This window comes from Epinephelus fuscoguttatus, linkage group LG5 (assembly GCF_011397635.1).
Source record: "Epinephelus fuscoguttatus linkage group LG5, E.fuscoguttatus.final_Chr_v1".
Lineage (NCBI taxonomy): Eukaryota > Metazoa > Chordata > Actinopteri > Perciformes > Serranidae > Epinephelus > Epinephelus fuscoguttatus.
This window is the reverse complement of record NC_064756.1, coordinates 32,134,055-32,147,796: the sequence shown is the minus strand read 5'-3', so window position 1 is coordinate 32,147,796 and position 13,742 is coordinate 32,134,055. Positions and strand designations below refer to the sequence as shown.

The window sequence follows — 13,742 nt, the reverse complement described above, 5'->3', positions numbered from 1 at the left end:
AATACTGCAATAATTGTTTCCAATCAAACTTGTTCCCTAAACACATGAAAAACAAAAAACCAAACGCACAAACAAAAAAGAAAACTACCACCTGAGAGGGCACAGAGTGAAGTGTGTAGGTCATGGTAGAAGATTTTGCACTTCATATTGAATACATCTTTGAGTGCATGTACATGCTCTGTGTTCTGCTTTTGTCACTTTGAAAATCTACTTTGACAATTACACTGTGGAAGTGTCATGAATAATCCACCGTGTCCATAGGGATGAATGTGGATAAGTACTGCCTTGGTTGAACCCAAACAATCTCTTCCTTGAGCTATCTTGTTTTTTTGTGCCATGCACTTCTCTCTCACTCTGCCTCTGCCTATCTCTGTCTCTCTCAAACCGTGTCATTTATTGCACTAAATCCAGCAATAAACATAATAGGGCTGCTAAAGCTGAACATGAGGCTTGTGTTTTCTCTCTTTTGTGGCTCTGTTTAGATATTATGCATTGTTTTAGAAGGGAAAGAGAGGGTCTTTTAGGGATTAAGTATAAATTGTGGCACTGGGAACTGAGCTACTGGGAATTACCCTGTCAACAGGGATGTTTGGGAGGCGAGCAGTTTCCTTGGATTTCCCACTCTTGGCCAAGTGGTTGCTGTGCTGCCAGAACCCATGGTGCGCCTGGTGTCAAAGGAAAGTGAATTCCCACATACCCTGCCTCAGAAACAGTCAGGGGACTGCACTCAGTGCATCTTCTGGCTCATTTCCAGCAGACAATTCGTCTCATCCACAGCAGGGCGTGTCTCTGGTCGCGGTGGTCATTGCTTCCACCTCTCACCTCTCCTCTAATCCCTGAGTTGACTTCACTGGGGTCTGGACTGCTCTTGACTTGACTGGCCTGTATCAGTGTGGTGGTTACTTGATAACTCTGAAAAGAGGGGGGGACATTTACTCAGTATGTTTTCAAAACAGTGACATTATGTCATCATCCCACTCAAGTATTGATCATACTGCTGGATAATGTGCCAGCTAGTGTCACGACAATAACTGCCAGTTCTGAATGAAGCAGATTTCTCAGTCAGTCTCCTGAAGGAACAGTCGCATTGACAGTGACACTTCGAAGAAAATAAAAATGCAAAAGTAGAGGCTTCTATTTCTTACACAAACTGCTTTTTGTTAGCTTAGCTCTGCAACTGCTTCAAATATTGTCAGTTGTATTCCCTAAATCACATCATTATTGTATAGAATATTAGTTTGTATTTCATGATTTAATTGCTTTTTCTCATTTCCAAATAATAAATAATAATTAATTCTTTGCAACCTGCTCATTTGTAGTCATAGTAAACAGGGCAAGAATGGTAATAATGATAAAGAAAAAAGAAAGACAGGAAACCAAAAGAAAAGAAAAGGAAAAAATCCACCTCTGACCACATTAATGAAAGAATTTGTCACTGGCTAAAATTGATTTTACACTCCCATTAAAGACAAGAGAAGGCTGCTGAATGCCCAAATCATATTAATGTTTTTTCAGTGCACAGAGAGACCAGCTGGCACTGAGCAGTGACTGAGTCCTGCCATGAGCCAAAAAAATAAAAGCTCCTCTTGGTCATGCTGATTCACTTTTATCAGTGAATGATTACATATCCCAAACAGCACTCAGCAGGAAATATTCAGACGTGAACTCAAAATTACACTTCAGGCTGTAAACAAAGTATCAGGCAAATTGTGTCCAAACACTGCCACAAAAACAGGGTAAGATAAAGCAGCTGTAGCTACAGCCTATGCCCTTTTCTAATCTTTCGAACCAGTATTACCAGGGGAACTCATATGATTTGGTAATTACTACTCCACATCTGCTTTTCATGCAGCCCATCGCACGGGATCAAGAAAGTCTGTACTTTACTCGAATTCAGGGACATAATCCTCTGGATATAATGTCAAGGTTGGACTTCTGTACCTGCGAAGGAAGTACCATGACTCCAAAACAATAAGAAGACCAGATCAGACCCCATTAAGTGTCCTTATTTTGATTAACTGGACATTGTTCTTAGTAAGATTGACACAGTCAGTATGATGCTTTTCTGATGGTTTTGAGCTTGCTGTTTTTGCTTATGTTTTCTTTCTCTGTGCCAATTCAGGAGTGAGATGAGCCTCCTAAATTAGCACTCAAAATGCTGTTAAAAACAAGGGGAAAACAAGAAACCCAAATATGACCTCAAATCACCAAGATGCAGATTTGCACGTAACTAATATTATCACATGATTTCTGTGTTTGTGGAAATATGGCAGGTAATTTGCGGAGGAATTTTTACCTGAAATAAATTACGGACTTGGCTGATTCGTATGGAATTAAGATCACAGGTGACTTCTGCAATTATTACAAATTACTCAAGGCTCCCAGGTATAGTCTTGTGTGAATAGAGCTATAGTGTTCCCCTTATAAAATCACACAACAGTACTTTATATACACTGAACAGTTGGATTCTTTTAAATATGCAGTTTTAAGTGTTCTTTAGTGATGTGTAAAATGTCTCTAAATTTTACATCTCTCCTTGATTGTGTAACTCAAACTCTCTGGCCCATACATTACCTTCACTAGTCCAGGGGAAGTCATCTGTACACACTGCATTGAGGAACTTATTATTCGCCATATATATACCATTATGCAATATCTTATGAAAATATTGTGCAGTAATATTCAATTAAACTGTATAATAATATCAAAATAGATGGTCGCACCATAAGCATGACTAATGGATTTTAGACTGGGGCCACAGTAGCTGTTAATTGCATTACTTAGCCTAATGCTGTAAAGCACTGACATGAATGAAGCTATTAGTTTCACCAGGTTAATTTGTTGTTATGGCACTGAGTAGCACCATCTTTGCAACAAGAAGATACATGGTTTTTAAATGAGTTTGAAAGATTGAAAATGAAATGCCTGCTACCAGTGACCACTTTGAATCGGAAGTCCACCTGTGGATTTCCTTTAGGTATTAGAAAGTATCCTCAATCGTTTTGCTGTTGTCTCAGATTTTCTTTTACGTAAGTGTATGCAGATCACACACCACATTGGAACAGGTATCAACACACAAATGCTGAGGACTCCACTGTTGAAAATAACAGAGTAGCATCTATGTATGGCCATTTCTTAACGCCAAATCATTGTCAATATAAGTGGAATAAGAAGTCCTGTACAGTTACTAATATTTGGCATTGTAAATTAAATGGCATTAAACAACAGGAGGCTGGCATTGAAATCAGAACATGAATTGAAACTGAAAAGGAAACAATGAAATACATGTATGGCAAAAAAAGTAGTATTAAAACCTAAGACAAGGCTTTAGAAAATATGAACTTGGAATGCTCGCCGAGTTTTTGAGCATGCAATTAAATATCGTTGTTTTTTTTTTCTTTCTTTTTTGGGTTGTCAGTGTTTTTTTAATGAAAGGCTTCTGATATTTTTCAGTGACAATCTCCTCTAAGTGGTTTTTTTTTTTTTTTTTGACAGTTTCACTTTAAGTAAGTTCTGACACTGATAGGAGAGGGGGTTAGATCCGTGGATGTATAAAGAGACCTGGATACAGAACTGGAGGCACGACCATGTTTGTTCCCATGAAAGGTGTTCAGTGGTGCATGAAGCCAAAAATCTTCACCTGCCATATATAAAATAACCCAGATGATCAGCACTGCTTCCGCACTGTGTGGCTCATAAAGCAGGTGCACTGGACACCTCAGCTGGCTGGGCCACCTACTTCCAGTTTAGCGCTCTATTAATTTGAATGGGGATAAAATGATTAAATCTTGCTGCTCTTCTAGACTTTCCAAATGTTATCTGACCGAATGACTGAAATCCTGATAGTAAAACAAGTCATTTTGCAGGGGTTGGGATGCAAAAAAATGTATCTGCTGATTTACAGACGTCTCTTTCACCATGTAAGTTTAGGGGAGAACGTCTTTTTGGGCAAAATAGCATTATGTGACAGTGTAATTACACTGTTTTGGCCACTATAAAAATTGACTTCAAAGCACTTTCTTGGGTCCCAGTTTGATCTGCATATAATTTCCATAATGAGGAGTGGCGTCAGTATAGCAGACCTGTCATCCACTCTGAGTCCATGTACATTTTGACTTTTTTTCTGGAGGAAGAGCTAAATATTTTTGCATGTCAAACATTCAATGGCAGACATGGGCTTGTCAGGTGAGTGTACATGCAAATTTTACAGATGCATGAAGTTAGCCTATGAATGAAGCATTACTAACTAGCACTTTTTCTTAGTGCTGCTAACAGGAATGTGGGAAAGATTTGTATACCAGTTAGAGGAACTTTAACCACCAGTTGTATAGGCCTATCAGTTTCCCCAGCTGTACAGTAGGTGTTATCTAGCAGTTGCAAGCTGAGTGAATGTAGATAGCTCTGTAACCAGCTATGATGCAGTATGGTGTGTAGTAAAATGTAACTTTTTAAAGTGATTTATTATTGTTTGAAAAAATGTGTCATAGAGATATGAGACATTTCTGTGATATGGGGCTATGTAAAATACAATATACTTGAACTGACTTTCTTCTGGATGTGTTGCTTAGAGGACAGACATCCTTCACCATCATGGACCTGTTTCTGTTTCTACTGCCACAGCTATTTGGCCAGTCACTGGTTCAGCTGCAGCTTATGTGAGCAGGTACCAATGGATCCAACCAGCCGCTTAATTTCCTCCAGCAGCAGCTTTTGAAGGCTGCGTAAAGGGACTCCAAACAGGCACAAGATGAGGAAAATTATGGAGATAAACTGTTTGCCAAAGGCCTGACGCCAAATCTTAAACTGTTTTTTCTTTACAGTGACTGAAGTTTATACAATTCCCTTTAGTATTCCTGTGTTTTATTCTTAGAGTTCACTTAAATTCTCAGATATCTGTATATGAATGCAGACAAATTAGAATTAACGAGGAAAGCTAAATAAAGCTAAATAGTAGTCAGATGATAACAGATGACTGACTGATGACTGATTTTGTGACTGAGAGGATAGTTTTAAAAGACTCCTTGCTTTCAATGACCTCACTAACAATCATACTAAGTGTCAAATAAAGTAAGGAGATAAAATATCTCACAGTCATAGGTTGTCAGCAGATCTATATTTGGCCACACATCTTTATGATTAAGCTCATGCATTTTAACAAAATAGATTATTTTCTCATATGTGGTTGGGGGCCTGAAAGTTTCTATAATTCAATCAATCAATCAATCAATGGTAGGAAGAGCAAGTGAGGAGGGATCCCTCTTCCAGGACGGACAGATGTGCAATAGATACCGTGCAGAACAGATCAACATGATAGATTAACAGTAATCCATATGACAAAATGATACATAGAGAGAGAGAGAGATGCAGGACAGACGGTAATGATAATAGCTTACAACAACATTAATTTTAGTAATAATATTACAATGATAATTACGGCTATTGTGGTACAATATGTTGTAGGTATATATTAATATGATAGTATGTATGTTACAATAATCATGTGTGTTTAATAACAATAGAAGTATGGCTAATGATAACAGCAGCAGTAGGAGGCACCAGGCAGGACCATGGCAGCAGCACAACCACACACGTCATGCCATCCAGGCACAGGCACAGCATATGAGTTAACCTGCAAGACAGTGGAGCACAAAGGCTCCGGAGAAGAAACCGAGTTGGTGACATGCAGTAGAGCCGAGTTAGCGAGTTGCAGTAACAGGACATGAGTGTTAGCAAATGTGGTTTCATATTTTAAATATTAGAAGTTCAGAAGTTTGACTTTCACAGAACAGATTTGTTTTCAGTTAAACGACTCAGGATAGGTAATGATTGTATATTACCTCAAAGGTATTGTGGATAAGAAATTGTTGTGATCTGTTATCTCCCAACAACTTTTTTGGTTCCTGGCTTTGTGCACACTCGTTCTTTAGGACCTGGAGAGCAGAGAGTTCAGAGTAGAGATTAGGGATGTGAAAGAGATAAGAGATTAATGTTGCCTGATAAATATTTTTCCTCTGCTTGAGTTTTATACATATTCCAATAAAATAAAACACAGAGAAAATGTAATAATATTAAGAATTTGGAATTGCTTTGTTACAGTGGTGTCTAGTCCAAAAGACTGCTGTGTAGAAAGTTACTGCAGCACCTGTGGGGGATTTTATTCCACTTTGCTGAGAGACTACTCCTGGTCAGCTTCCCTCTCGCCTCGAGCATCTGCCCGATGGTACTGTTGGCACGTGCACTGGACAGGTTACCACCTGCCTTGCTTAACTCCTTTCCAGGAGGCTCTCAGGCTGTCGTCCTACTTATGGACATGTGGTCTTCATACAGAAATGCAACTTGGGGGTGGGGGAGGGGCAGGCACTTTTGAGAAGCACCATTAAGGTGCCAAAATCCCATAGCCAGCATTTTAAAATGCAGTGGGGTCTTGACAGCAGGTGTTTTGAGCAGGGCCTCAGCTGGTTAACCCACAAGAGGAAGGCCCATCACTGATGAATGGGCTCTGGCTCTCAAGCTCCAAGAACAAGGGTGGGTGGTAAAATTCCCAGGTAGCCCTGCTGGAGTCCCTGTCTAAAGGCAGATTCACAGACTGTACCAGAATCACTCCCCTTGCCACAGGCACCCCAACATCAGTGACTTGAAAGCAGTAGTTTGCATCTACATCAGCCAGGAGCAGTACGGCAAAGTTAATTTTGTATTTTAATAAGAGCACTGTGACCCTGAGTATGTGGAGCCTCAGTGACAATGTGCCCTGCAGTCAAAATTCATTCCTGCAAGAACTCAGCAGTGATGGTTTTTGAAAGTTCTTTTCCTTGGGAAGAAGCATGAGTGAAATTCCATTGGCTGGTTTAGGGTTTAGCTACTTCTCCACAAAACTCTAAGCTGTAGTTTGTCGTCTTTTATGGGGCACAACTACATGAAAACCACAGTTGATACAACGTTCCTCTTTACCATGTTGTTTGTATGTAAGCTCACCCATGCTGTCCTATAGAAGGCAGGACATGGGGGTGGTGATTATGAGCTTTTCCTCAAATAAAAAATTCATTGAGGCATCAGAGAAGAATAACCACACTGGTGTTCCCCCCTCATTTCATTTTGATAGAGAATATGGGAATCACTTTTCCTGCCCCCAATCTCAAACTCTTCCTCTTCATGACAGAAAATTGTATTGAAAAAGCCTAAAAGAAAAACATTGAAAGGAGAATATCAACGGGAAAATTATCAGAGGGCTGTCAAAATGCCAATGTTTGATATTCTTGCCTGTTTTTTCATTCCAGATTGCATTGACAGTGCCAAAAAACAACGTCACTATTTTCACTGCAATGTTAGTTTGAATTTTGTTCTTGAACTACTGAGAGTATTAAGTGCCCATCACTGTAACATCTCAAAAACATCATATTGTCATTCTCAACAAGTTTTCAATTCAGGCTGATGTGTCATAAAGCACGACAGTGTTTGCGAGCTGAGGTGATTTATGAAGCATCTATTTCATATCAAGGTGGAAGTCGATGCCTCCAGAAGGCTTTAAGGATGACACTTTGAGAATGTGAACAGATTCATCAAAGTGGATTATCTTTGCGGCCGAAAGTACTCTCCAGCGGTTGACCTTCTTTAGAATTCCATCACTGGGACATGGAACACAACTGTGAGTGTGTTTTGAAAGATAAGGGGACTGATATGCCAGGAGAATGATGAAGTGAGTGTGTGTGCAAGTGCACCTCACATGTGGTTACGTTATGACATAGCATGATCCACAGCTTTGCCACAGAACATTTGTATGAATTACATTTGGTTGAAGGGTTTGTCACCAATGACAGCCTGCTTTCTCCCACTTTTCCAGCATGTACAGTCTTGACCTTGAGAACGCCACCTCCTCTTCATCCTCCATTTCTATCTACCCCCAAGGCAGGAGACATGAACGCAGACCTGACATGACAGACCAGTGGCGAATCAAAGTGAAGACACTTGACCCAACAGTTCATTCAATTATGCATTTAACTTCATCCTACATGATTTCCATGAATAGCATTGAAATTCATTTTTTACTTGGCTAGAAACACTTTATTCAGTAGATGTGAGTTGTATTTGCTCCAAGTGAACAGCATTATCAGCTTTTCACAGCTTGAAATCCTCTTGACTGAAAAAAAGGGCAGAGAGTCTGTTTTACCTTTAAACATTTTCCATGACAACACATTACAGGGCAAAATATCTCAAAAACCTGGGGCTGGGCCCATACTAACTGCTGGGCGTCATGCAGGGTTTAAACTTCATGTAAACACCTGCAAATATATCCAAAACTGACTTCCACTCACATCAAGACAATTGTAAACACTTTTGTGTTAGACTTTCATTCCTCTGTACAGTGCAAAGTGATAAGAATATGCAAAGTATAGTTTTTTTCTATGTGTCTCTTCCTCCTGCTGTTCATCACATCTCTCTTAAGATTGCTACCCTAAATGTTAGCTTAAATTGTGAACATAAATGTCTCCTGTGGAACTAATTCCTGACACCAAATACGTTTTGCCTAAATATGCTTATGTAGTTTCCGCACCATTTAAGTCTTATACTTCCAACATATACTGTAAAAAAAACCTGCATAATGCCATCTTGGGGTTCAATTCAGACTACATGAACTTACACAATACTTGCATCCCAACTCTGCAGTCCTTTAGTCAAGGTACAAATCAGGTGATTAGTGTAAATAAATCATGAAAATGTCAGCAAAATGTGTAGGTATTTCTCAGTTAAACCTTGTTCTCAACATTATTGTTCCACATTGATTGTAAAATTGGGGTTTAAAACTATGCATTTCCCTTGTGTGCTATATGAAGTCTGACAGTGTCACCATCAGGCTAGACTGAAACCAGGGGAGAGGAGTAGTGTGTGTGCCATTATCCTCGGGGTTGGCAGATAAAGACTTAGGAGGTTTGAGTCCTGGATTGCCTTAAGCGAGGACCCTCATCTGCATGCACAGGGCTCCTGGTGCAGCCACATAATGTCAAGCAATTTTCTGTAACACAAGGAAATTTGATTTCTAGTAGAGCGGGGAGTAGAGATGGACACTCCAAAATCACTTTGAAACATCTCAGTTTATATCAAATACAGCTCAGCTGGACTGAAGCGTATCTTCATGGCATGGTGTCATACACCCCGTGGTGTGCACACCACAAACCATCTTGCAGGTAATGCTGAGTGATAGAGGAACTGCAGGCACTGTGGTTGTCTTTGTTGTGGTGTGTTTCTCTTATCATGACTTCCATAGAAACAGGGGTTTTATTGTCTAGCATACCTGGACACGCTCTATTAAAAGATTTCTGCTTCACACCTGATTTGTTTGGAGAGTTCAGGCAGTGCAACTACCAGACAGAAGTTAGCTTGTGTCTTTTCGTATTAAATTGCAAGACTGAATCTTTCATATTGCTGTATTGAAAACATCTTATTACAATCTCTGTCAAAAGAGGCAATTTTGTGTCGAATGGGCTATTGAAATGGTAAATCTTAAATCAAATCTTTGTTTTTGCTTCAGGCACAACCTTTCAAGTGCCATGACAAAGTTCAAGGCTGCTTTGAACAGAGTGGTGTAGAATAAAACAATAAGAAAACAAAGTAATAAGCATCACAGTCCACTACGTCATCTCGGCATCAGTCTGTCTCCAGTCTGAAAGCTATACTCCTGTTCTTGTCAGTGTAATTAATGGCAGCATACAAGCTACTATTTCAAAACTATGCTCATGAATTCAGGAAAAAAAAGATAGACCTTTGATAGCTGTCTTGTATAAATCGGTCTATTTTAGTTTAAATGCTCCTTCAGTAGACCAGTGACATACAGTACAAATATGTCTTGCAATACAGGTTAGAAAATAAATATTTAAGAATATCTTATAAGTTGTCACAAACCTTTTTTTCTGTAAGCGTTATTGTAACCTCTTTGGAAATCCCTTCATTCCTTTGTATTTCAAGTGGTGGATTGGTTAAAATGAGCCTCTTGGTTGTTATTAACCTAAGCATCGTCAGATTGTTGTATAACTATAGGTCCATGTAACATGGACTGATCAGCCGAAGTCGAATGAACAGACAAAATATGCAAGTTCAATATTACAAGCATACACCTTAAAGTATCAACCAAACACTTCTGAGAATACTGTGTACCTCAAATATATGTGACACAAATTGCATTTCAGATGTTACTCACATCCTCCATTAAAGCAACTCTTATCTTTCTTGCATTTCAACACAGCACAAAAATTTGAACATCCACAACTCCAGCCTCCCTCCAAAGTCCCATCCCTCTCTTCCTGCAACTCCACCTCCCTCCAATGGCCTACTCCCCCCTCCTCCATTACGTCCTCATTACGTCTATGATAGATGTAGGCGTTGGCAAAGTAACGTTAGATACACGGAATAGGACAGCGAGTGTAACGTTACAAACGCAACCCCAGAGTTTTAAAACTCAGTCAGTGATGACTAATGAGTTTTAGAATAAGGTTACAGTTAACGTTAGATAGTAGCGTTAATGTTACTACTAAGTGGAAACGTACAAGGAAGATAACGGTAATGTTTCAGAGGCTATACTACAGTAAGCTAATGTTTGCCATTAGCAACTGGCATGCAACATTCAACATATAGGAAAGAACATGTAATGCAATAGTAGGATGAAAAGGGTCGACATTTCACAGTCAAAAACTCCACATCCTGAGAGCAGAACTGGGAGATCCTCTTCACATCACAGCACCATGAATTGTTTGTGTATATTGCCGGAGCTTACCAGATGATGCAGCCTCCCCGTCTGCTCTAGCCCCGTTAGCTCAACACTGGAGTCTGATACCATTCACCCATGTCTCAGTGAACACAAGGACGCAGCAGATGCTGCACGCGTGGTTACGTCAGTCGGAGGCCTCCACGTGGGGAAGACAGACAGGACGGGAGAAAACTCAGACCAATCATTGCATTCGGTCTGAATGCAATGATGGTGGAATTCACTTACATTTTAGTGTGCCATCAGCATATTAATAGCATTTTAACCTAAACAAAGAAAAGTGTAAAATTTCCAGAAAGGTAAGGGTTGCTTTAAGTGAACAAGGATTGTATGTTGCATTTATTTTTACAAGTACCAGTATGACATGAAAAGATGAGTAGGCCTTATTTATTACACAGTGGCAACAACATGAGACAGCAGTGTGAAAACAGGTTTTCTCAATTATTTGGCTCGCCTTCCCATGTTTGTGTTTCTCTAACTGAGAAAGCAGGCTTTCGTTACATGAAGTGCTCAGATGGAAACACAGTAGAGACAAGATGAGAAAATTGAAGAAGGAATTGGTTTGGGGAGTTGTCAGGAGGTACAATATGTGTGCCTGTAATGCTACCTTTGCAGTGCTCTAGAAGTGTGTTTAAATTGTGGTGTTTCATTGGACCAGCCGCAGAGATGCAAGCTTCTGTAGCAGCAGATGCTGCCAGGAGAAAGGAGAATGTGCTTGTGTTGCTCTGAAGGGAGTCACTGCTGTTTATGGAGGAGTAGGCTCTTTTAATCGGGATATTCATTCAGTATTATCGCTGTAAAAAGCTGGAGGCACTGACCGTTTCTTACACCTCGACCTCATCAATAATCCACTAAAACACTAAATTATTCAAAGACCTCTGGACACAGGTGAGAGGATATTACAGCTGTTGAACTTTACCAGCTGTGTCACCTCATGTTCAATAGATAGCACATCCAAAGGCTCTACTTCTGTGACCACTCACAGCTTTGTGTTGATCTATTGTGATTGGCTGAAAGGTATTCTCTCTCTCTCTCTCTCTCTCTCTCTCTCTCTCTCTCTCTCTCTCTCTCTCTCTCTCTCTCACTCACTCACTCACTCACTCACTCACTCACTCACTCACTCTCACTCACACACACAATCATTTTTTTAATCACCAGCTGCACTAGGTTAGATCTTAGGATCATCTATAAAAATAAATAAATACTGTTACTCACCTATTAGTCTGCATCATGAACTTGATCTTCAGCACTTAAATTTTTCTAAGTGAGACAGTGCAGCTTCTACATATTTGCTGAAATAATTTTCTGTTGTGAGCTATTGTGAAAATCTGGGTAATGGATGTAAAAGAAGCAAAGCATCAAACTAATGCTGGAATGATTAGTTAATTGATTAGTAAATTAGCAGAAAGTTAATTAACAACTCATTTGATAAGCCATTGATTGTGTAAATCAAAACAAGCATTTTGAAATGTTTAGAAATTTTATAAACTATAAAAAACAGATTAATTGATAATAAAGAATAGTTGTTATGCAGCTAAAAAAATACATAGGAATACAATTGAAATCAAGTTGTTGCTCTAGCTAGAGAGAGAGCAGTTTACTGATGTTATCTCAAAAGAGTTTTGCTTTTTGAAGCCCAAAATCGCAGTTACCTGCTGCTGTTTATAGCCACAAGTGATATCTTTTATGAACCTTTTTTAACTTGGTGTCATATTTGCTGAAGCTGTCACTATATTCTTAAAGAAAGTTTTCAGGAATATATTTTAGCATACTGTTTTAATGTAAAATGAGAAAGTCTGTGACCCAACAGCTATGTTGGAAATAGTTTACCAACGCACCAAGAACTGACAGCACCCCCTGACAGTAGCACCAGCTAGACCACCTGCCTAATTTTACAGCTAAACAGTACACTAAAATATGGTTCTGAAAACTCTTAAAGTGAAAAATAGGCATTGCAGTAACAGAACCTTGATTCATGTTTGATCAGTGCTGCCAAGTTTGACAGTTTAGCCGCAGTTCACAAGCAGTGATTGACATGATTGAGAGCTGGGTTAGAGACTCCTCTGCTCTGATTGGTTGTTTATATTCTGCAGGGCCATTAGAGGCACTTCAACGCAATAGAGGAGGCAGAGGGATATATTTGGGTTTTTTTTAACATAACATCTATCTTATTTAGTGCTGTGTGACTTAGGGGTGCCATGGATAACAGTAAGACATCAATATGAATATCACAATATGAATTTTTCATATGATATAAAAAAATTTTACCGGTATTATCGTGAACGAGATGATTTGGCACACTCTTAGTGTGAATACAGTCACAGTTTTGTTTTGTTTTTTAAGTTATTTTTTTTTTTTATAAAAGTTACTAGCCACAGCTTTAACGGGCCACCAACACACACAGCTGCCCAGAGCAGCAATTTAAAGTGCCTTGTGATTCCACTTGTGAGTATGTGTGTGTGTGTGTGTGTGTGAGCTGAATATGATGAAGTGCTTCCCTGTCAAAGGGTTACTTACAGCCGCATTGTCCCAGGAGAGTTTGTTGTGTGACACTGGCAGAGGGAGAGCAGTGACCCCTGTGATGGCCAGCTGAGGGACAGAGGCCAGCTCTCACTGTTAGAGGACAAACCTCTCAGTGGTCGGTTAAACTAATCACCACAGGGACCAGCAACTATTGCTTTGTTACAGCCCTGCGTCCCCACTTCAGAAATAAGTCTGACAGATAAATGAATGGAGTTCATTCTGTTGCACTTTGAGCCTCACACAATGCAAATACAGCTAACAAGCAGGCAGACTGACTCCCCCAAAATGTATGCCTCTGGTGGCCAAACTGGCCAAACTCCCATCTTTCTGCCTCGTTGTGTTTCTCGTTTTCTTATTGCTTTCTTATCTCATTGTCATTGACACGCTATTATCCATTTCATCGTTTTGTTCCGGCAGATATTGCGCTCATCTGTCTCCTGTAGGATCCCTGTTTAGACTGCTCGTT

The 13,742-nt window shown here is 39.7% G+C and overlaps 1 protein-coding gene across 3 annotated transcripts in view; it reads left to right on the top strand.

Annotated features, from left to right (window-relative positions):
* The window catches only part of cadm2b (cell adhesion molecule 2b), a 169,032-nt gene that overhangs the window by 96,785 nt on the left and 58,505 nt on the right, over window positions 1-13,742 (top strand). The window lies entirely within an intron of this gene.